Source organism: Siphateles boraxobius, unplaced genomic scaffold (genome assembly GCF_051911475.1).
Source record: "Siphateles boraxobius isolate OS27281-9 unplaced genomic scaffold, OSU_SipBor_1 11, whole genome shotgun sequence".
Classification (NCBI taxonomy): Eukaryota; Metazoa; Chordata; class Actinopteri; order Cypriniformes; family Leuciscidae; genus Siphateles; species Siphateles boraxobius.
Window position 1 is genome coordinate 6,527,533 of NW_027508711.1, and position 25,440 is coordinate 6,552,972.

The 25,440-nt window shown below is 40.0% G+C and overlaps 2 protein-coding genes across 6 annotated transcripts in view; one reads left to right on the top strand and one right to left on the bottom strand.

The window, feature by feature from the left end:
* The window catches only part of ctif (CBP80/20-dependent translation initiation factor), a 151,794-nt gene that overhangs the window by 120,307 nt on the left and 6,047 nt on the right, over nucleotides 1–25,440 (bottom strand). The window lies entirely within an intron of this gene.
* The window catches only part of zbtb7c (zinc finger and BTB domain containing 7C), a 30,760-nt gene continuing 21,380 nt past the window's right edge, over nucleotides 16,061–25,440 (top strand). For 2 of the 4 annotated variants that reach the window (XR_013189712.1, XM_077194750.1), the window contains exons 1-2: nucleotides 16,107–16,276; nucleotides 17,141–17,363. The gene's annotated coding sequence lies outside the window, so the exon portion shown is untranslated. Of the gene's footprint in view, nucleotides 16,277–17,140; nucleotides 17,364–25,440 lie in introns of all 4 variants that reach the window. The other 2 variants (XM_077194745.1, XR_013189696.1) reach the window with 2 other exon arrangements.

The window sequence follows — 25,440 nt, forward strand, 5'->3', positions numbered from 1 at the left end:
AAGCAGCCATACTCCTAGTAGAGTGGGCTCGTAAAGCCAAAGGTGAAGGCTAACCAGCCGACTCATAAGCAAGTGAGATGGCCTCAACCACCCACTTGCTCATTTCTGTTTAGATGCGGGACACCCTTTCCTGGGTGGTCCAAAGCACACAAATTACTGTTCTGATTTCCTCCACAGGGCAGCTCTGTGGACGTAAGCGTCTAACGCCCTAACCGGGCAGAGAAGGTTAAGTTTCTCCTGATCTGATCTCACAAACGGAGGAGGATAGAAAGCCTGCAGCACTGTAGGTCTGACAGCATTAGTAGGGACCTTAGGGACATAACCTGGTCTAGGGTATAGAAAAGCCTTAACCATACCAGGCGAAAACTCCAGGCACGAGGGTGCAACCGACAGGGCCTGCAAATCTCCGATTCTCTTAAGTGAGGAGATTGCAAGCAGAAAAAGAGTTTTATACGTGAGAAATTTCTCAGAAACCTCCTCAATAGGTTCAAAGGGGGCCAAAGAAAGGCCCTCTAGTACAATGGCCAAATCCCAAGTCGGCACCCTCGCACGAACTGCAGGCCTCAGCCTCAAAGTGCCACGAAGGAAGCGAGTTATAAGTGGGTGTCTCCACAGAGAAACTCCACTGAAAGGACATGGTAAGCAGCTAGTACCGCCACATACACCTTTACTGTGGAGGGGGATAACCCTGCAGAGAAACGCTCCTGCAGAAACTCCAGCACTGCACCCACTGGGCCGTTAACTGGGTCCTGTCGGTGTTCTGCACACCAAGAAGCGAAAAGTTTCCACTTCAGGGCATATAACTTCCTCGTGGACGGAGCTCTGGAGTGAAGGATGGTCTCATCAACCTCAGTTGAGAGACCAGATTCTATGAGCTGGGCCCCCTCAGAGGCCAAGCCCACAGTTTCCACAACTCTGGGCGGGGGTGAAATATCGTACCGCTCTCCTGAGAGAGTAGATCCCTCCTGATCGGAATCTCCAAGGGAGAGCCGTCCAGAAGAGATATTAGGTCCGCGAACCATACTCGGGCCGGCCAGAACGGGGCTACTAGAAGTAGGCTGACCCCGTCCCGGCGAACCCTCTCCAGAACTCCTGGTAGCAGAGCAACCGGGGAAAAAGCATACAGACGTGACCTCGGCCACGGCTGTACCAGAGCGTCCAACCCCAGAGGGGCTTGCTGACTGATGGAGAACCAAAGATGACAGTGCGTTGTCTCCTTGGAAGCGAATAGGTCCACCTCGGCGCGACCGAAACTCAACCAAAGGAGCTCCACCACCTCGGGGTGGAGCCTCCATTCCCCCGGCCTCGGCCCCTGCCTGGACAGGGAGTCTGCTACCACATTCAAATAACCAGGAAGATACATAGCTCTCAGAGACCGTAACTTCCCCTGGGACCACAGGAGGATCTGACGGGTCAACTTGTAAAGTGGACGCGACCGCAGGCCCCCCTGATGATTTATATACGAGACCACCGACATGTTGTCTGACAGAACTAACACATGATGACCTCTGAGGTCTGCTAGGAAGTGTTTCAAAGCTTGGAACACCGCCAACATCTCTAGACAATTTATATGCCATGATAGATGATGGTCCTGCCACAGACCTTGGGCTGGACGACCACTCATGACCGCCCCCCACCCTGTGAGGGAAGCATCCGTCGTTAGCGTTACGCGACGACAAAGAGCCCCCAACACAGGCCCTTTGGATAGGAACCAGGTTTCTTTCCACATGACCAGAGCACGAAGGCAGCGCCGCGTGACTTTGATCGTGCGGAGGGGATTTCCCCTCAGGGAGAATCCCTTGGTCCGGAGCCACCACTGCAGTGGTCTCATGTACAACAGGCCGCAATGTATAACATTGGACGCTGCTGCCATCAGACCCAACAGTCTCTGAAACTGTTTTACAGTGAGTAGCTGGCCTAGCTTTACTTGTTTCATAGCTGAAAGAATCGAAGCGATGCGGGTCGGGAAAGTCGCGCCCGCATCGAGATCGAATCCCAAACGACACCCAGAAAAGTGGTCTTCTGAGAAGGAGATAATACACTTTTCTTTGCGTTCAGCCTCAACCCCAACTTTCTCATATGAGCGAGAACAACATCTCGATGCTGAACCGCCATCTGCTCTGTCTGAGCTAAAATCAACCAATCGTCGATGTAATTTGAGGATACGAATGCCCTGAAACCTCAGGGGCGCTAAAGCTGCATCCATGCATTTCGTGAAAGTGCGGGGAGATAAAGCTAGGCCAAATGGAAGAACCTTGTACTGGTACGCCTCGCCCCCGAAGGCGAACCTCAGGAACTTCCTGTGTTGTGGAAGGATGGAAATATGGAAGTACGCGTCCTTCAGATCTATCGTGACAAACCAGTCCTCGGATCTGATTTGTGACACGATCTGCTTGATAGTGAGCATCTTGAATTTTAGCTTCCCTACCGAGCGATTCAACAGGCGCAGATCTAAAATTGGACGCAACCCCCCATCCTTCTTTGGAACGATGAAATATCGGCTGTAAAAACCTGACTCCAACCTGGGAGGAGGAACCCGTTCTATAGCCCCCTTTTGAAGGAGCGCTTTCACCTCTTGTTCCATTACCAGAGCCTGCTCGGGGCCCAACACTGTGGGCAGAACCCCTCTGAATTTTGGTGGACGACACCTGAATTGGATAGTATAACCCTTTTTTACTGTGTGCAGAACCCACTGAGATATTTTTGGAAGGCTTTTCCACTCTGCCAGAAATACTACTAAGGGTACCAGTCTCTCGAGACTGGCCTCTGGTGTAACTTGAACAGCAAACACAGCGCCCTGTAATGGCGCACCGGCAGGGAACGACTGGCTTAACTGCTCTGAGACCCTCCTCAGAGGGGGCGAGCGTCCCTCGGGAAAGCGCTCGCTGGGACCGTCTGTGCCCCGGCATGAAGGCGGGGTTGGCAGAACGGGCCCCTGAGGGCACCGAAGAAGAGCGGGCACCGTGTAATGCGGTGAACACCTCTCTCCCACGGCAGGGACCACCCTCAGCACCCTCACTTCCTCTTTGCCGAAGCCTTCTTAGCCATAATAACTGTCCTCAGATCAGTTTTGCCAGAAGACTTCGGCTGAGAGTGCCGCGTCTGGTCCCACTGTTTGGAAGGGGGAGCGCGAGACGCGACACTCTGCTTCTGTTGCGCCCTATGTGAGGAGCTGACTGACGGCCTGGACTGCTCCCGCCCAGCAGTACCGGGGACATGAATTTTAAGAGGCATAAATTTCTGAAATGCTGCCGACTGTTTCTTCTCTTCCTGAAATCTATCTATGACAGTATTTACAGAATCACCAAAAAGACCGTGAGGATAGAGTGGAGCGTCCAAAAGAAAAGCTTTGTCTTTTTCTTTCATACCAGAGAGATTTAACCATAGATGCCTCTCTGCGGCCACCAGGGCTGCCATAGTACGGCCCATTAGCTTGGCTGACTCCTTGGTGGCGCGCAGAGATAAATCTGCAGCCTGACGCAGTTCGCGAACTACGTCAGTGCTGACCTCTTGAGTGTAACTCACATCCTTTAATAAGTCAGCCTGGTATGCCTGCAAGATGGACATCGTGTGCAGGCACGCCGAGGCTTGACCGGCCGCCGAATACACCTTACCCACTAAAGCTGACGTACTTCTAAGAGGCTTAGAGGGTAAAAGTGTTGCTTTAAAAGAAGATGCAGCTTCAGCAGATAGATGACTAGCAAGCGCCTCTTCTGCTTTGGGCATCGCCCCATAACCATGAGATTTAGCCCCCACAATGTTTGAATAAGTGGAAGTTTGAGGGCTGAAAACACGATAAGAGACCGGCTTTTTCCACGATCTCGAAACCTCTGTGTGGAGATCAGGGAAGAAGGGCAAGCACCGGCGTGGAGGTTGAGAACGGGAAGGCAAAAATCTTTCATCTAATTTAGATTTTTCTCTAGACTCCTGCCTAACAGCTGGCCACTCGATGCTTATCGAGCGAATCATCGACATCTCCCGCATCCAGACTAACAACATCCAGATCCTCCGAACTGGATAGTTGCAGTACCGGGGCCTCAGTTCGGGGGGAAGAAACCGCAGAGCGTGCTTCCGAACCCGAGACTGAGGCACTGGATCTAACAGGTAAGGTCTGAGATAGGGCAGAGCTGTCTCAAGCCCCGCTGTTAGATCCATCTGCGATCCCCACGAATGACGTCGCCGCTCAGCCTCGGCATAAGCGGGACCCGATCCGCGGGGATCGCGAACCGAACCACTCTCCTCAAAGAGTGATCGGCAGGAGCGGAGCGTTCTAAGAGGCAAACGCTCGCAATGCTCACAATCAGCCCCCTCGAGAGCTGACTGGGCATGCTGCACTCCCAAACAAACAACACATAAGCTGTGTGTATCCCTGCTCGTTAAATAGCGCGAGCAGGGAGGAACACACTTCTTAAATTGTTGTTTGCTCGCCATTGTCTCTCAATATAATATATATATATATATATAGTTTTTTGAAATAGTGAAACTCCTGCTTAGTGACAGACAAAAACACTTGAGACAGATCCACATATAGCGCTTACTGAAGGCAAAGAAGCTGTCGCGCTTGTGTTTTGGGGGTGCTTTATAGTTTCCTGGTCGATGACGTCACCCGCCTATGACGTTCCGTCTCTCCATTGGACTGATTCCATACGTGCTTCATGACGCACACACGCAGAGGCATTCCCACAGCTTGACGCAGCTCGAGTTCCCTTGAAAGGGAACAGCATTTAAGGGAAATTCTAAGTGTTTATGACGTTTCACTTAAAGAAACCCTTAAGTAACACTTAAGTTTTTTTTTCTGCAACACCCTTAGGTTTAAGGGAAACATAAGGGCGAACTTAAGGGAAAATTACACTTAAGGTGCTTTATGCAACCGGGCACTGATCGTTGTTAAATTACTTTAAATTACGAGTAGCTTGTAGTTTGGAAAGCTACAGTTTTAAAATTGCATCAACAACAACAGAAATGTCATGGGTAACACTTTATTTTAATAGTCCACTTAGTAACTTTGCACCTACATGTCGACTAACTCACATTAGAGTATTAGTAGACTGTTAGGTTAGGGTTCAGGTTAGTAGAATCAGTTGACATGTCAATCAGTTGACAATGCAAAGTTTCTTGTAATCAGTAGAATGTCTAAAGTGGACTAATGATCATATTTACCAGCGTGAAACGTAAAATTCTCAACTAGCTGGACATTTCTGACACATGTCCACATGAAAGAAGTGGGAAAGCAAACATACAGTCGATCTGGTGAATGTCCATTTTGTGAAGTTTCAATTTCAGCGCTGTACGGTAATGTACATTTTAATCTGACTTTAAATCATTACATGCTGGAAGAAGGAAAAACCTCCCAGGTTCAACTGAAGGCAGCAACTGATTCAAGAGGTGAAAAGGAAAATCCAGGAAAAGACAGTAAGAGAAAGATAATAAGACTCAATTAATTTAAAATCAATATATAAAAGCCAAGAGCAAGAATAAAAAGCGAGCGAGATGTGAGGGCATCTGTACGGAGCACACTGTGGGTGGACGTGCTGCTGGTCAACACTAATCAAACACTCACTAATGTTTCATTACAGCTCTATTAAAAACACTGAGCAACATCAGAAAACCCACAGCTCACCGAAAATCTCAGTGTAAGTGTGAAAACACTTCATCTAGCCAATATATCAACAGATGAATCCAAAGGTAACCCCAGACCGGCTTCCTTATGTGACGATCATCACAGCGCAAAAACTGGAAAAAATGAGACTCCGGTAAAATCAAAATTACATTCTAACATCCATTTAATGTTTTTATATACTCAATAACGTTCTTGACAATACTTACACATTTGTTTATAATGCCGAAGGAAACGTTATTGCTTAAAGTTTGCTCTTACGCAGCTCACAAGATAGAATATACACTAAATCTGTGTTCTTGATCTGAGGAGAAACAACAATTGCATATATATTTATGTTCATAAATATTTATAAATTTGATATTTTAATATAATAATAATTATATATATATATTATATATATATATATATATATATAAATATTAAAATAGTGGTAAATAGACTTCATGACAACTTCAATAATCATCTTTCAGGAATTTCACTGCTTTCTAAGAGAAATAATTATTTATACTATAACAATATATAACACATACAATTAAATTAAATATATTTTATAATCTAATTAATACACATAAAAATATATTTAATGATAAATAAATTTTATGAAAACTTCAGGAACCATCATCATGTAGGATAAACAATAAACATTAAATATTTTAGAATATAATATTACATACACTTATGTTATATAAACATTCATATTAAATAATTAAATATAAATATTAAATATAAAAAAATAGATGTAATGGTAAATAGATTTTATGACAAGTCTTCAAAAACTCTCAGTAATTTCGCTGATTTCTAGGAGAAACAACAATTAATTTTATATTATATTATTAAATTATATTATATTATTAAATATTACATTTGATTTAATGTTAATAAAAATAATGTTAATGTCAAGTGATGATCCTGTCTTACAGGATCTCCTAAAAACCACTAATGTTCCTCTACTAACACCGTCACAGACAGACGAATAGATAGATGGTGTATTGAGTGCGAGTGTTACTCAGATCTGGTGTGGGAGGGTCCAGTTGTGTGCGTTGTATATTTAGGTGACTGTGCCCGTGGGTTGCCGTATTGTGGGAGGGTCTGATGCACTAAGCCCATCTGCAGGCCTGAATTGTAGGTTGTGCCTGAGCGTGGGGACTCGAACTAAGATAAATAATGAGAGTGAAGCCGACTGAAATAGCCTCCCCCGTCGCCTCTGCGGTTCTGTCCCGCTCAGAGCCCGTCCAGGCCCGACTGCCTCTGCCTCCTCCTCTCTGGTTAGCGTCCTGCCTAAATTTGCTCGCTGCGCTCCTGTAATTAAGTGCGAGTGTGTGTGCCAGAGTCTCTGATACACGCTGGCAGCTGGCTTCACTTCACTACTCGTTTCTTCCCTCAGGAGATTCCCATCTATCACGTCTGATCACTTGCAAGGTGCTGGTTTATGGCGTGTGCCTTCATGTTTGTGTGTGTGTGTGTGTGTGTGTGTTATTAGCGAACACAATCATTTATTTTACAATGAACTTACCCTGCCATTCAGTCAGATGTACAATATACAATAGCACAAGGATGTTATAGGGAACTTCATAAATGAAATGAGAGTTGGATTAGGAGTGCTCTAACTCTAATTGTACATACCTGCATAATGAATAAATGAGCAAAATGAGCTGTAAAATAGTTTTAGATAATGTATAACATCACTGGACATGAAAATTTCTCAAAAGTAAAAAAATAGCCTTTTTCAATTCTTAAAAAATGCAAAATGTCTTCTTTTGGTGTCAGTGTTTGAGTCAGTCTATAATAGGGCGGCACGATTAATCGTAATAATGATATTCCATGTTTCAGTGTTAAGCACGCCACTATGTTAATTTACGCGTGAATGATTCAACAATGTTCTCTCAGTGTGAACATGCTGATCTTATAACGTACATTTGGGAACGCAAAATTTGTCATTAAACCAGCTGTTGTCAACAAAAAGAAGCTTTAAAGTCAGTATGTAATGACTTGAGTGAGTGTGTGAGTGGAGTCGAGTGATTGAGTGAGCGAGCGAGTAAGTGAGTGATCACCACTCCCCTCTATCCGCCCAGTAGAGGGGTAAATCATAGCACCCACCCAAACTCCAGCGGCCTGCTCACACTTCTGATTCATGCATTACATAAGGTAAACACACACACACACACACACACACACACACACACACACACACACACACACACACACACACACACACACACACACACACACACACACACACACACAGATCAGATGTGCATTTTCAGACCTCCTCTAACGTTCCTTCTCATATGAAAATCACATTGGATGACGGTCTGTCACCTGTTTGAGCTTTAGACGACAAAAATCGCTGTCACTCTTAAATATAAAGGTTCTTCAATAGTTCTTGGGCTCAGCAGAAAAAGCTCTTATAGTTGTGAATATTCTGTGTTGATGCATTTCCTTTTCAAGTGGTAAGTTACTGTTTGAATAGCCAGTAACCCTTAGTTTAACCATTTATACACAAACATTGGGGGTATACTGTACATTGTAGTGTTTTTAAATTAAATGTATACAGTGTAATATTTCTTAAAGGAATAGGTTACTCACAACATTCTGTCATTATTTTGTTGTTCTAAATCTGTATGACTTTCTTTCTTTATTTTCTTGTCCAAACAATGGAAGTCAATGGGCTCCGATGTCGTTCGATTCCCATTGTTCTTCAAAATATTTTTTTGTTATTAGTATATTAGTAAATAATGACAGAAATTTCCTTTTTGGATGGACCATAACTTTACATTTTTAGTACAGTATTCACAACACACATTGCACGGATGGTATTTTTAATTGCTTTGATAGTAGCAGACTACAATACGCTCATAAAGCTGGATGTGCATTATGAACATGCAATTTCCCTCTGGAGTCTAGACACACACGCACGCCACACGGGTCTCCCATCTCTGATCCGATCTTTCATTGTGCCGCTCAGATAAAAGTGCTTCTGCAGGACGGCGGTCCGTTAAACGAGTGTTGCCAATGGTGAGCAGTCATGCCCGAGAGTCCACACTGAAACAGGCTATTTTAACATCTCACCACCAAAGATGGCCTTACCCATAATCCCTCAGTGACCAGCCACGCCCTCCCTCCCCGCCAGGCTTCTGATAGCTAGCCGGAGTGATTACTAGTTTAACTTCCAGTGAACAGCATGTGGTCACCCGTGGACTAGTCTGAGTCTCAGACGGCACACACCCACAGTCCACTCGCTGACCTGTGAAAACCACAAGCTCCAATCGGACTGACCTGCAGGAGTCACATTCACAGGTTTAATTATCTGGGAAACAGTAAAGGAGGAGACACTACAGGTGAATAGGGTAAAAAACATTAACTAATTGATCTCAACCTACTTTCCCCAGATGATTAATCACAGAACACTAGAACTGTTTTGTATTACAAGTTTGCTGAAATGTTATGTTCAAATATGCAAATAAGTCATTATCTATTCAAATAAGCACTATTTGACATACAGTAGTGGACAAACGTGATGTCCGGCCTTGGAAAAATTACATCTTTACCCTTTATTCAAATATTATTAAAATTTTGTTAAAGCATTTTACATAGTTGTACTTGGAGTCAATTGTTTTATTTGTGATAATAACGCAAAGAAAAATGACAAATTGTGCCGACATAATTTTTGACCAGACTGTCCAAGAGAGAGAAAAAAATGAATATTAATAACTGATTATGTTGTGGTCAATGTATGCTTTTTCCTGTCAGCTTCTTTTTTTTTTGCATTGCTGTAGTTTGCATTTTTCACCAGATACCTTAACCAAGTTTAGTGTTTTGTTCTTCCCTCATAATGTACATTTCCAGAACAGAAATCTGAACGCTGGATAAAGCCTGGTTCAAAATTGTTGTTCCAATTTGTGGAGGTAAAGTTGTAAAACTGCTGAAATGGAGATTTCTGACTCACGACCTTTAAAGATAGGATCGTGATTGAAATCTACTGACTCAAGTAGAGAAAGTGCAATAAAATAAGCACTTGATGTGTATTTTGGATGTTTTCTTTCCACTAGTGTTAAAGAAGAAAAGTGATTGAAGCAAAATAACCCAACATTTTGCCTGTAGTGTCTTGCCTTAAAAGGTGGAGTTGATTTTATGAGCAGTTTTGTGATATTTTTCAAAATAAATATTTAAATGCCTCACCTCATTCAATTCATGTTTTTTTTTTAATTGTATCATCCTTATAACAATTAGCATTAGTGTTGGTCAAAGCTACTTATGTGTATGTGGAGAGGATGATGTTATGGATGAACTCCAGAGTCAGTCTGGCTACACAACTTTCTCCTCTACACACCACATAAAGAGAGAGAGAGAGAGAGAGAGAGAGAGAGAGAGAGAGAGAGAGAGAGAGAGAGAGAGAGAGAGAGAGAGAGAGAGAGAGAGAGAGAGAGAGAGAGAGAGAGAGAGAGAGAGAGAGAGAGAGAGAGAAAAAGAGTATAAAGAAGTTGGTAACCTTTATAAAACAACCTCACACTTCCTGTCATTTAAATAACAGAAGCTCTCGAAATGACTGGAGGAAATGAAAACTCTTTGCATTCAAGTGTGTGTGGATTTGATACAAGTGGTGGGTCCAAATTAACACTCGCCAAACACCAGATACGACAACAAAATTAGGTTTGGGAAGTTAATAAAAATCAACAGGTTGCAATTCAAATCCATGATATTCAAACCGTCAACTTGATGATCGTTCCTTAATGAAAATATCTCTTTTTTTTTCCTGTGGTTGTCTTTTCAAAAACGGTTTATGTTTGGCTAACTTAACAGTTTGCCACAAATGTTTGCAAGAAGTTTAAGGCCCTTCTTTAAAGATGGTGAATTTGCTGCAATGACAACGAACCTCCTGACAGTCTAAGCAAACGTGAGTGACAATGGATTCAACAATCACATTTCATTATTCATTCAGATCTCAGCAGTGAATGAAAAACAAAACATTTAAACCAAGTTAAAGCCAAAAACTATCTAAAAACTTTCATTCATTTATATGCAATAACACTGACTCCAGCAAAATACATGTGGAATATTCTTTGCCATCAAAATCTCTGTGAACAGGTGCAGTTTCAGTGATGGCTGAACATTGATCTTATACAGTACATGATGCTGCGAGTAAGATAAACACAATAACTTATTACATGCTTTATGTGCAAGAAGAAAAAGAAAAGATTTTGCACAAAAATATAGGTTTAATGAAAAACAAATCTAAATCTGATCAAAAATATAAATTTTAGGGCTTGCAAGAAATATTTTTGCCCAGTTAAATACCACCTACCATTGGCAAGTGTGGCAAAAATGTCATTTTTGTACTTTGACTGTGGGAAGACGTACCCAAACACTCCAGCGGGCAGGTTTAGACATGAGATCACAGTGAGGGGGTTTAACTCAGCACAGCTCAACCAGACTAGACCCACCCACCCCGAGAGAGAGAGAGAGAGAGAGAGAGAGAGAGAGAGAGAGAGAGAGAGAGAGAGAGAGAGAGATAGAGAGAGAGAGAGAGAGGGAGAGAGAGAGATGGGATGGGAACGGGGGTAGAATAGAGAGGAGAGGGCCGTGTGTGTGTGTGTGTGTGTGTGTGTGTGTGTGTGTGTGTGTGTGTGTGTGTGTGTGTGTGTGTGTGTGTGTGTGTGTGTGTGTGTGTGTGTGTGTGTGTGTGTGTGTGTGTGTGTGTGAGAAAGTGTGTAGGAGAGGCTAAGAAAAACATTCCGACCTGGCAGCAATATCACGGGAGAGAGAGAGAGAGAGAGAGAGAGAGAGAGAGAGAGAGGACTGGAGGAGGGTGGGTGAGGTAATCTATGAGTGTGTGGTTGGATTACATTCCTTGCCTTGTCCTCTCATGCAGTGGGTTGTGGGACCAGAGAGAGAGAGTGATAGAGAGAGAGAGAGAGACAGAGGGATGGCTGGTGTGAACCAGTTGGACCACTCTAGGGGTGTAGTCGACACCGACAGCCACTAACAGTGCAGTATATTCCACTAATGCACACCATTTCTCAGAATTTCTAGTACAACCACACACACACAAATACACACATTTTTTTATTATATTTATTCAGAATTTAATTTAATAATATACATTTTATAAATTATATTCAATTTTCTTTTTTAGACATACTGTATATATATATATATATATATATATATATATATATATAGCAGAAATACATATATACATATGTAAAAGCATAAATAATTTTACACAAGATTGTGAATGCATATATATATATATATATATATATATATATATATATATATATATATATATACTGTATACAAACACACACACACAGAGAGATATAGTGTCGCTGTCATGCGGAAACTTCTATATTTCTTCGTTTTTTCATAAATCATTTCTATTGGTCACCCCTTATATCTGTCTGTGGGCAGAGCCGATCCTTCCTATACGCAAACTAGGTAAGTTGCGTAGGGCCCGTGAACCACCAGGGGGCCCCATTGCTCACCACTATATAAATGTATATACATGACAGAAATTTTCTATAATGTGAATATTTCTTTATAACATGCAAATATATGTGCGGTGTTAACCAAACATTTGTGGAGTCATGTGAAAATATTTTTAATAATGTGTGTTATCTACTTCTGCAGGGCATATTTGGAGATTCTGCGTGAGACGCCCTCTGGTGTTCAGAATGTGCAGCATTTACTACTGATCACAGAGCCGTACTTCACTGACAAACTGCGCATAAATAATCGCAGCCCATGCCAAATCCTGTGCAGTTCAATTTCGGTTAATCGTGCAGCCCTAGTCCCACTCAACCTGAATTCACCCCTATAGAAATCTGGCATTGTAATTATTAATTTTTGGAAATTTGGGGGTTTTAAGAATGCACTGAAAGGGGCCCCTACACAAAAGTTTTGCTTAGGGCCCCCAGAAGTGTAGAATCGGCACTGTCTATGGGTTGTGCAAATATCTAACCAATGAAAAATTAAAAAAAACTTTTGACTAAACCTTGTCCTCAAAGTGTCAGTCAAACCTCATAACTCCACCCACTTCCAGGGGCGGCAAAAATTAATTCTTTATTTACAAATCCATTTACACAAGTTGTTTCAAACCTGTATGAGTTTCTTTCTTCTTTTGAACACAAAATATGCTATTTTGAAGAATGTTGTCGATAACAAGATGCAAAGCGTTACAAATGTATTGTCCTTTAGTTTTCAGACACCTGTTAGCACTGCCAGACCAGAGCTGATAACGATCGGAGCCCGATCAATCAGAGCACCCTTACCCAAATTACCCAAAATCCATCTATCACATTTGCATATTTAATTCAAATAATTTCCACCAACAACTTTGCTTTTAAGAGTTTAGTGTTGATCATCAGGGAGACAACAATGTCAGCGAAAGGCATGTTTAAGATGGATTTCCAGTCATCTATAAGGATGTCATATTGTGCAAAAAGCATTGCAAATATTTTTGAAATAATGGGCATTTGTGATACTTAAAATACTAGCTATGAAATTATCGATAGGAAGGCCATTTTTAATCTTTCTATTCTAAAAATATTAAAAATGTCATTTTAGAGTGCGATCAAACCAACAAATTTTGATTAGTTTGTTCATAAAAACAATAATAATGAGTCAAATAAATCTACAGGGACGAAGAATCTCCCCTGAACGTGTCACTAGGAGGGAGACGTTTGCTACCCATGTACTGCTGAGGGAAACACACACACACACACACACACACACACACACACACACACACACACACACACACACACACACACACACACACACACACACACACACACACACACACACACACACACACACAGGCACTGCAGGAAAGGAAGTGGTTGATTTTTTTTGCAGTTTCAGCTGAAAAAGTAAGTCATCATTTATAGGTCTGTCTCGTTTGAAACAATCAGTGATCATAAACCAAAAAAACTAGACCGTGTCATTCATGTTTCTGAAACAGAGAGATTTAAAGATGCACAAAGGTATAGCTTACAACTACTCTACATCTTACAGCTAATGACATCAGTAGTACTTTTAGCAAATGTTTAAAATGAGATGAAGACTCTCGTCGTATTGGTAGTCAAGAGAAATGCTCATGAAATCGTTTCTGGCATCATGTTTCTGTGTGATGCTGCATCCACACCGATATGTGTCAGTATTCAGAGTTTAAGACCACCGTTTCATCGGCCCACGAAACAAACGAATGCGACTGCTCATTTCTATGTTTCTGATAATCCAATAGGCGTTGTTGATATGTGAATGTGGGCAGTCCTGCGTTAACATATTCATCTGTCTGATGAGTTGCGGAAGTTCAGAACGAGTCATTTGAGTATCTTTGTTTCAATGAATCTCTTTTTAACCTGAGGAAGAAGGTTGCGTTCTGAAAGTTACAGTATGTTTTCAGTGTCAAACAGCAAACTCTTATCTCAAAAGATCAAGAGAGATTAGAATCCTCATGATGAGTCCTTTAAGAGAGAAAGAAAATGTCATTTTTGTCTTATTTTGTCAATCGTGTGATGTTCAATGACCATTACCATATACTCATCAGATCATGCACTCATGAGGCCCGTTCACACCAAGCACAATAACTATAGCACAAACACAATAACTATATAAAAATAGCAGAGTCCACACCACAACTATTACCATAACGACACAGAAGAATGATATCATCAAAATCACTTTCAGGACGATTTTTTTTCCAGCTGATGAACGATAAAAACATTGAAAGCCAATCAGAATCCATCCTGCTTTAAAGATCTTGAGTATTTAAAGCGACAGACGACAAAACTGCAGCGTGCCTATATAAAATGAAATCCATAAAATGATCCAATGATGGAAAGCCCTGAAAGGTTCTAAATATAAAGTTCTATACATGGAACCCTTACTTCTGTGTTGTAATCAGTTGATTAATGATACGCCAATGAATTAAAATCCACCTCCAGGGATCAAAGTGCTTGAGAGTGATTTGAGCTGGGTAAACATGTATTAATCTTGATCTTTAAATTATGCCGTTTGCGCAGTGTGAATGACACACTAATGTGTTTAGCGCTGTACACTTGATGCATTGTATAATTATCTGCGCGGTACACACCTGCATTCACAAACACCTTACTCATGAGCCTCACAGAAACATGCCCGCTCCTTTCTTTAGGTGGGTATTAATGAAGCGGCCCACATATATCCAGCCCCTCCCTGAGTTTAATACGACACTGAATGCTGGGAACGCAGCCATGAAAAGAATCAACACGTATTTACACATCACACCCATATACACATCTTCTACGGGGGCTGCGGTCAATGTATACAACAAATATGAGGCCTATTAAGCTATACAAGTATACACTTACAAAATAAGCACTACGGTATCATTCTTTACCAAGAAGTACCATAAAAATAACACGGTACTATGTGATTATCATATTCATATACTATGGTATATTAATAAAACAGCATACGTATTGGATAAGTATTAAGAAAATAATAATCAATAAACATTATTTAATATATGTACATCTTTTTTTTCATTCAGTAAACAATAAATAAATAAATTCCAGTGTTTTCTGTTTTTATATTGATTAATAATAGTATTTCATATATTAGTAATTAACAATTCACTTTACCTGTAAATGTTCATTCTGACCTCTCACAAGGCAAGGATACACATTCAGAAATGTTTATGAATACAATTGATAATATACATATATTTAAGTTGAATTTGAATATTTCTCTGACTTAAGTACAAAAAACAATGTATAATTCCTCTGCGATTTCATTAACCTAAAATGTGGCGAATACAGTATGTTCTGCATTTATTCAGAATGTACAATGTAAAATGTGGTGAGGCAACTAACAATTAATTAACATCTAAATGTACTGGTTATATTTTACACACAAATATTATTTAATATGACTAAATAACAGTTACATTAGATTTCACCAATAAGAGTCATTTCTAAGGGTCAGACCAGGTAGAAAGAGCTTTTACTGTATACTTTATCAAAATAGCATCTGCTACCATCATTTGACCATCAGAACTGCCACACTATATTTATGTAGGTGCTATAATAAATGAAGTTTGTCTGAACAATACACTCACAAAACATATTTCCCAGTAGTAAAACTTCAAATATGCTTCTCTGACTTAAAGGAAAATCCAATAAAATACATTAAATTGTTCACCTTGTGAATAGATGCATAAAATACATAACACTGTGTGTGTGTGAGTGTGCATTTATGAGATTATCAGAATGTAAACATGTTGCTGAGTTTGTTGGTATTAGTGCATAACACACTGCCAGTGTCTGCAGGTACGCAGGGAGGGTTTGTGCTTGGTGTGTGTGTGTGTGTGAGGTGCATGTCAGGTGGACACGTGCGGCTGGCTGCCAACATACTTTTGGTTTGGAGGGAGGGCTGGGTGGGTGTGAACTTTTGTTTAGTGTCTCTCTCTCTCTCCGTCTCTCTTTCCCTCTCCCTGATTCACGACACACCTTCTGTGCAAAACGCAACTCCTCTGCTTATCTCTCTCCCCCTGCTCTCTCTCTCTCTCTCGTCTGTGTTCACTTTCACATGTTTGAATCGGAGGATAGCAGTCTGTTTCCTGACACGCAGAGACTTCTCTCCAAGAAGCAACTCCACCAGCAACACCTAAAGGTCAGCAACCACTTTCTGTCTCTCTTGTCTTTCGCTCGAAGTTTGTTTCTCTCAGTGCCTGTCTAACTGCTCCATCACTGTCTGTGGTGAAATGTAAAGGCTTTGTGATGGCATTTTTTTCAGCTCGTCTTGTGCATCTGTCATGTAAAGTGCACTAGATTCTGCGGGACCCCCCCACCCCCTCGTTTTCACCATCTGTGTTTAATTAGAAAGTCTAATACAGTAAAATGAGATGACAGGGCAGGGACAGCGGTCTGATGCTATCTCAGCATCACTCAGTGTTGCCCTGCAAGAGAACTCCAGTTTGAGACAAATCAGGCTGTGAGCAACATTATCCATTATGCCACTACAGCGACTAAACAAAAAAATGCAAAGAACCAAATTAAAATATGAGGAAAGTTTACATAAGTAGTCAGAAATGATCTGCACTTATGAATTTCATTATACGTCACTTGAATAGCATAATATTGCAATCTCAAAAACGCAAGCTTTTTTGTAATCGTCTCATTCTTCAAATCAGTAATGTAACGTACATATGAATAGTATTTCAGTAAAAACTAAGTTAAAAAAATCATGGTTCTGTTTTGTAAAGGTTTTACTATTGTATATTTATTGGGAACAGTATAAACATTCATTTAATAATAATTGATTTTGTTGTCATTTTTCAATTTCAAATTAGTTTAAGATTTCTGGATGATTTTCAACATTTCAAATCTTAATGTCTTCCACTATTTCAAAATAAAAAACATTCTTTACACAAATTTAAAATAATGAAAAAATCCAAAAATGAACAATTTAAATGGCACATTCTAAAGAAAAAAAACCTTTCAATTTCATATATAATTTTTTTTATTATTATTAAAGGTTGCTTTGAAAACACCGATCATCATGTTTCCACTATCTACTGTGACTTTTATTCTGAGAAACTTCACATACGATGAGACTGTGAGCAGCACTGGCCGTGTCTAAGACGGAATACAGGAAACATCATTCATCTGCTCTCTTTGTGAACATAAGCCGAGACTCTATCAAGAATCTGGAGGATTAAATGCTGAAGTATTCAAACATGTAGATTCAGTGCACTCGGGTAAACTGTGTGAATACAGTATCCACACACACACACACACAGAGAGAGAGAGAGAGGGGGAGCTTTGTTCGGTGTGGTCAGGGACACCGTATATCAGGTGAATGGGCAGATGACCGCCGGTCTCAATTATTCATTCATTTTAATTGTGGCTGTGACGGGTACCAGATTTCCTTTCAATGCCAAGCAGCTGCTTTCTGATCCATCACGGCATGTTCGAGCAGCCCTGATTAACCTGACATTAACAGGCCGTGATTACATAAAAACTCCTGTGGTGGGAGTCCAAACCTCATCGAGCGAGCGAGAGAGAAGAAGCGGAGAGCAGCGTGAGGGAGTGGGGTTATGCCGGGATACGCACCACGCCTTTGTCTGTCGAGTCACTAGGACAAGGTTTATCAAAGTTGAACCTGATCCGAAGCAGTCTTTTGTTACACGCCAGATACTTTTACACTGGCGTGTTCTCAAACATTAGAGAGTGTGGTGCGCTCCACGCGGGAGGGTGTGGGAACGAGGTAACAAGAACAATGATTGGGATCTCAGTGCGGTTCTAGATCACTGCTGGGAACAGATACAGAACAGATCCTACATACGCACACACATAGAGAGACTACAGACATACACACACAAACACAGCTCAGAACAACACTAGGGTTTTAGAAAATCAGTGGCGATAACTATCGAAAAGAAGCTATATATATATTCAATACATTAAAATAGCTATAACTTTCAAAAATACAATATTTTTTTAATATTCAAAATACAGTGTTGAGAATACATTCAATGTAATCGATGTATTAAAGTTTTTTCAAGAAGTCTCTTCTGCTCATCAAGGCTGCCTTTATTTGATTAGAAAAAACGAAAAAAAAACGTACTGACATCAGCTTTATGGTAATCAGTCAGTATGTCCAAACAATAGCTTGTTTACTATATAATTTCGAAGACAAATATGGTTTGACTGACTGTCTGGAATAGAGACTTTATGTTTAGTCACAGAACAAAACAGATATTGATGAGGGATTGTGATGTGAGCAGATATAAATATTGATTTACATATAGTGTTGCTCATGGCTGGTGCAAACGCATTGCTTCTTTTTGGGTCTAAATAATTTTTGCTTAATATTAAAATAACAAAAAGAGTACTTTATATGATCATTTTGCTACTGAAAATAACATTTTGATTCGATAAAGTGTTAAAGAGAGTGAAAATCATTCAAAATTAACAATAAGCACGGTGGGATATCAGAACTGAAGATTATCAATGAAAAAAGGACTTTTGACATCGTAACATACGTCCATACGTAACAATTAATTGTTACACAGCTTTCTGTAATACTTAATTCTGATTGGTCACACGTGGTATTATGCAGTAAAAGATGTGTGTGCATCATGACGCTAAATTAAATAATGTATCATTGTCCCAGGCAACCGATGTCCTACATATATGTGCTAGTTTCATTACTGCAAAAAAAGAGTGAAATTATTTAGTCAGAGCTATTCACCAAATCTTTCAGTGCTAGTTTCATTATCACACATTAATCCCCCTCAGGTTGAAACAAACCCCTAACATCATCCTGTCAGGGTTTATTTGGTGATAACGGATGATCATTTCTTTTAATTTTGTTTAACAGTTGTGAGAGTAAATCTGTGGTTTGATGTTACTTAATGGAGACTCTGCTATGAATGTGTGTGTTTGTAAGCAGTGAACCAATCAAATAAAGAGTGAGTCTGTCCAGTTCAAGACCCAACAAGAAAGTTAGGGGATTCACATCCGCACACACAACATTTCTGTTTCTGATGACGCCGCCGCCCAACAGCACACTCAAACAGAGAGTGAAATATTGACTGCCTATATGTCATTCTCTTTCCTCTCTCTTCATCTTCAAAAAAGCATTTGTGGTGATTTAGGTAACGCTTATCTGTCAAACAGTGAGGACTGCCCTGACCTCAGAGTGAGAGACAGTTAAACTCTCCCAGACGAATTTCTTTTCTGCAGCATAAAACCGTTCCAATGAATGTGTCTTTTTCTGAGTCTTTTATGAACCTGCTTTGAATAACCAGCTGTTAAACTGATTCACTCAAAAGTTTAACGGTTCATCCATTCAAGTACCTGAAGCTGATGTCATAGCATGTTCATTTTAAAAGCAACTGACCACGTCACTTGGTCATGTAATTTCACTATCACTATGGTCACGGTGAGTGAGCTGAGCCGCTATTTATAAACTCTGAGCGCTGTGATGGCTGGGATTATATGATATATCTTTAAGAATTCAACAAGTGTTTTTCTTTAGAGGCTCCTACACATCACAAGGTCACATGACTAATCGCCCATAACAAACAGGAAATTAACCACACATTTAGGTCAAAGTCTCCAGAAAGAAGAAACAATTTTATGCATCTATAATGACTCTCTACAGCTAATCTGTTTAATATAAACCAAATGGATTAATCGAAACATGATCAGCCCTTTAGGATCATAATCGGATCTAGATAGATATTCTACAATAATTACCATGTTTAACAAGACTTTACAGTTCTATAACTAGACTTTATATACTTAATAACATTATCAAACTCATATTAGACTTATAACAACAACATTTTACTGTTCTATCACTATAACATATTATAATTATATTTTATTGTAGCCTAACTGTACCTATTACCTACTATACTATAACCAAACCTGATCAGACTATAATAATCTGTTTAACATCAAGACTAATCAAAAACTAGACTGTACTATAAACACATTTTTTTAGACTTTTTAAAACTTAACTTTACTATTCTATCATTAGACTAAAACTAGAGCTATTCTTTACTCTAACCAAACCAGATTCAACTTTACTATACTATAATGTGTTCTATATCTAGACCAATTAATAGCTAGACTATTCTATAACCAAACTTATTATTAGACTAATTATAACTACACTTTACTGTTCTACCAGTAGACTATACTAACCAAACCTGATTAGACTTGACTACACTATACTGTTCATATACCTGTAACCAGACTTTACTTTGCTATACCATACTAAACGTAACTTTGGTATAACTAGACTATACTTCATTATTCTCTACTTTATCATACTAAACTTTAATAGACTTTACATACTACAACTATTCTGTTCTATAGCTAGACTAAACTACAACTAAAGTGAACTACTGCATTTTCAAGTGTATTCTATTCTCCAGCTATACTACTTCCTGTACTGTAACATAGTTTAGTTTCTTTCAGCTGACATATCTTTCTGCTCGTTTAAGCCTGATCTGTTAGATTTCAGCGTTGGGCCGCTGAAGTCATGTGTTTGACTGATTTCTACTGGTCTTCTATGAAAAGTGAGTGTGATGTGAGCGCAGCTGATTGAGGAACATCTAAACTCCTGTAGGTGTTTCCTGTGTGAGAAGAGTCACTGTAACCAGTGGCAACTCCCAGACTGTCTCCTCTCTCTCTGTTGCTCTGGGTAATCTACAGAAGCCCAAACACACACACACACACACACACAAACACACACACACACACACACACACACACACACACACACACACACACACACACACACACACACACACACACACACACACACACACACACACACACACACACACACACACACACACACACACACACACACACAATTATTGAGGGCAACGCACCACAACACACCTTTACGTAGAGAGACAGAGCTCAGTTAACCACACACACCGAGAGAGAGAGAGGGAAAGCGGGCCGTTTTGAAATGTTCCTTTAAGATTTTGGTTTTGAAACTGGGTCCACCCACTGGTGTGAGAAAAGAGGAGAGGCACAGAGGAGGGGTGTATGGAGAGAAAGAAAGCGATAGAAATGTGTGTGGGCTATCATCACTCACTCACTCACTCAGTTTAAAATAAGGACACATTGATCCAACCCCCCCCCCCCCCCACACACACACAGAGAGAGACTGGAGCAGATACCTCAGAAGAGGAGTTTAGGCATCGCAGCGGGCCGCTCTCGGGCCTGATGGACTGACAGTCGGGCTGTATTGTGTGACCGCAGGAAGTACACATGATTGATGAATTACCTCAGCATTTGGTAGCTGCTTGTTATAGTATTGTGGATATTGTGTCGTGTGACTTAAACAGGTTTCCAAAAGGCCGATTAAAGAGCAGTGCGGCCGATATACTGCAAATATACAATGGAAAACAACACATTTTACACAACATTATTACAAAATAGAAGGAAAGGTTTACCATATATTGTCAAAGATGGAGTCTTGGCCTGGCAGGTCGTGCACATGCCGGGCTACCCAAATTAATTCCAGCTTGGGTCATCTACCGATACGGTTCCCACAAATTGAAAAAATCTAATTTCAGACTGTCACTGTACAAACTTTACTCATACATTCATAAATTATAAATTGTATAAAGTATTGAATTAATATGTTTATTATTAACAATATTCAAATTAAATAAAATATATTAAAGATTTTAATTTTAAAAATGTAAATATTATTCATAAACACTCATTTAAAAAAAGTTTATATATATATATATATATATATATATATGATTAATCACACACTTTTATCTATTCTAAATGTCCCTTGATTTCTATTTGTCCCATTATTTTTTCTAATTTTAATGCTCTTCTCAACATGGAAAAGTGGATCGGTAGTAAGTTTGTTCTTAGCTGTGGTATGCATGTGCTTCTGTCTGAAGTCATCCATTGTAGAGCTTAGATCGGGCCCAAAAAAATCAAGCCCGACCCTACCCGAGCCCGTGCACATTGTGTCCGAGCCTGGCCCGGCCCGACACATTAACTGTAATTATGAGCCCGAGCTAAACCCGACCAATTTTTTAATACGGGGGTCGTTATAACTGACGTTCTTAACTACTTTCTATGTTACTTTCTCCCGCCCGCAACATTTTTGTCCCACTCCCACCATAGACTTTTGCCCCGCAAATAGACTTTTTTTTGCAGGCTACCTCCAAATACTTTCGCCTACGTGTCGCCACCATATACATCAGCACAAATGCTCCTGATAAATTATTTGTTATTAAAGCATTAAAACCCAAACCACTGTCATAACATAAAAGCAAGCAGGCTGCGTGCATGTGCACTCCATTAAAAATTCCTAAAAAGCTGACATCAGTTCATCACAATCTCACACATCTCTGTTATTATCAATGAAGCTGACTGCACAATGAATCTTTCATAATATGTACACTTTGTTTGTTATAATCAGAGGATTTGCCAGCATACAGAATTCAGCACTGAACAAAAAGTCAGTTTTGGCCGGTGAGGGCAGTCTATTTTAAATGCATCTGATTGGCCATTGCGTTCAAGAAATCAACACATATGTCTGTGATTGGCTACATCCCTCAACGCTGCAAACATGTTATAAAAAGAAACTGTAAATCGTTTCTATTTTGTTTTAGTTGTTCATGTTGCTTTTCTTCAACATATGAATAAAAATGTAGTAGTTTTTATGTTTTATTCATAGATATTTCTAGTTTGCGGGAGTCCCGCGAATCGTTTCATTCTCCTGTACCCGCACACACAGAGTGAGTGCATTACTGCCCGCGCCCGCACTCAGCCATCAAATCTAGTCCCGCGCCGCAATCTATTGCATTGAGAGTGCACGTCTCTAGATCGGCGTCTATCCACTCAAAACGTAACGTATATATATATATATATATAGTAGAAATATAAAAAAATAGTACATGAAAATGTATGTGATTTTAGAACACACTTATTACCAAATCAATTAATATGTAAAATTAAGCAATAGCTATTATTTGTCTGGTTAATTGTTCTGTTAAATATATTATTTGTTCTGTTAATTGTTAATAAAAAAAACATTTCTTTTTTAAAACGGGTCCATCACTATATATAACATGATTTTTTTAGGCATGCTGAATATCCAGTCGCATTATACATATAGATTTCAATGAACTGTGTGCGTGAGAAAATGTGTGTGATATGCGCTTGCATTTTTTAGCATGAAGCGACATATGTGCATACAGTTTGTGACTGATCACTATGAAAGCGTGCATCTTGTGTGTGTGTCTATGAGTGTGTGTGAGAGCGCGCTTTGACAGACATCTGTCTCCTGTGCCCTGCAGCCTGGTTGGTTTTAATTAGGTAGAGCCAGAGGGCCTGAGGGCAGACAGGGGCTAGTCATAATCACTCACACACACACACACACACACACACACACACACACACGGGCCAGCCTCCCCCTCACAATCCTCCACAAAAATGTCCTTTCAGAAGGAGCATCTCAAAAACACAAAAACACACACCCTCACACACTCCATCTGTCGCAAACACGTGTGAGATCTGAGTTTTACATGCATGATTAGTTTGATTAACGACATATTAGGGGATGTACATTACAGTACATTTGAGCTTGAGCGCTGGAGTATCTGACGTCAAGTATGTCGCAATGACCGTATTCACATATGAACACCAGCACAATGCCGTAATCACCAACAGGATAATCTGGTTTTCCTTTAAGCTGCAACTTTCTGGGTTGAAGGTGTGTCAATTACAAAATAACTGCTAAAGTTAATTGGTTTCAATCATAATCATTTGTAATTCCTGCAGCTTAAACAGTAGAGCGTCGTGTTAGAAATGCCTACGAATGCATGAACTAATAAAATGTACACCTTCAATACAATAACAAAAAGCATCTGCTAAATGTAAATGTAATTGTTCATGTTTAATGTACAATTTAGCTTGTATGCATTTCGATAGGCTTGCACAAAAAACTATATTTTATCATCATGCTCCACTAAAGGAATAATTTCTTGAATCATTATCAATATTTAGTTCACACCAGGGTTGTGCCAATAGACGACAGTATCATGCAGGCCCGGGGTGGGTAATCGGGAGAATCGGGCGAATTCCCGGTGGGCCGCTTCACTTTTGGGACGGTCGAGGAAATTTTTTTTTTTTTTTTTTTACATTTGTCACGTTTACATCAGTACAGGGGTCTCCAACACGTCGCTCGCGAGCTACCAGTAGCTCGTGGCCTGATTGGAGGTAACTCGCCAAGGGGGCGTTCACGAGTTCACACATACATGAAATCAAATGTAATATTAATGTGTATTTGGCTTGCTGTCCGGGGGAGGGCTCCGAGCTCGGAATTTTGCCGAACCCAGAGTACTCCCCCTATACTGGGGTAAACCCAGCCGAGTGTGAGGTGATGGGGTGGTGGAGGGATGCTGAGAGACTTGTCGTGAGACAGGAGTTGAGGAAAAGCTTTATTTATACCGGCTTCCTCTTGAGTTGATTGGTTGATTACCTGAACATGCTCCTCCCGAACTTTGTTACATAAAACTTCATTTCACATATTGCATCTTTTGCGCGCTCAAGTTCGTTATTTCAAATGTAGGAAGCTCATAATTGAAGCGACGCGCTCATTTTGTCCAGGCGCAGCGAGATGAAAATATCCATTAGCTACTAAAACTTCTTTGCCATTGTGGAGAGTGCAGACTGGTTGCATAGCAACGACAGACGCCACGGGAAAATCGGACCGAATTTTACTATTATTAATAATAAAAGATAAGCTAATGTGCATTGTAAACGTTAGTAATTTATCTTTTCTGACTCATTCTTTTTATAAAAATGATTTAAAGGCTGAAATATGCGAGGTTTCTTTTTATAAATCTTTTTTGTCAAAACTTATTTTAACTTGTAGTCTACATGTTAGTAGATAACATGTCGCAAGACACTCCTTTAAAATCTGCCCATCATTTTAATGTTGTTATTTTAATGTTTATGTAAACAAAAAGTGCATATTAATTCTAATTATATTTGTTATTTGCTGGTTTTCGACATAAAACTGGGTGAATTGATTTTATTGTTAGTACTTTTTGAACAGTATTCTGTGATAACCGTCACCTTTTTGGTCACTATAATCATGAAATGAAATTTTCATGCCATTTCATCTCTAGTGCACTATAAAATCAACTATAATTATGTGTTTTTATAGTATAATATGCAAAGTACAATTTTCTTTAAAAAATAAATAAATCTCTGATTCTGTTCTTTTCTCTGACATTTAGAGGATACCAGAATTAACAATATGAATTA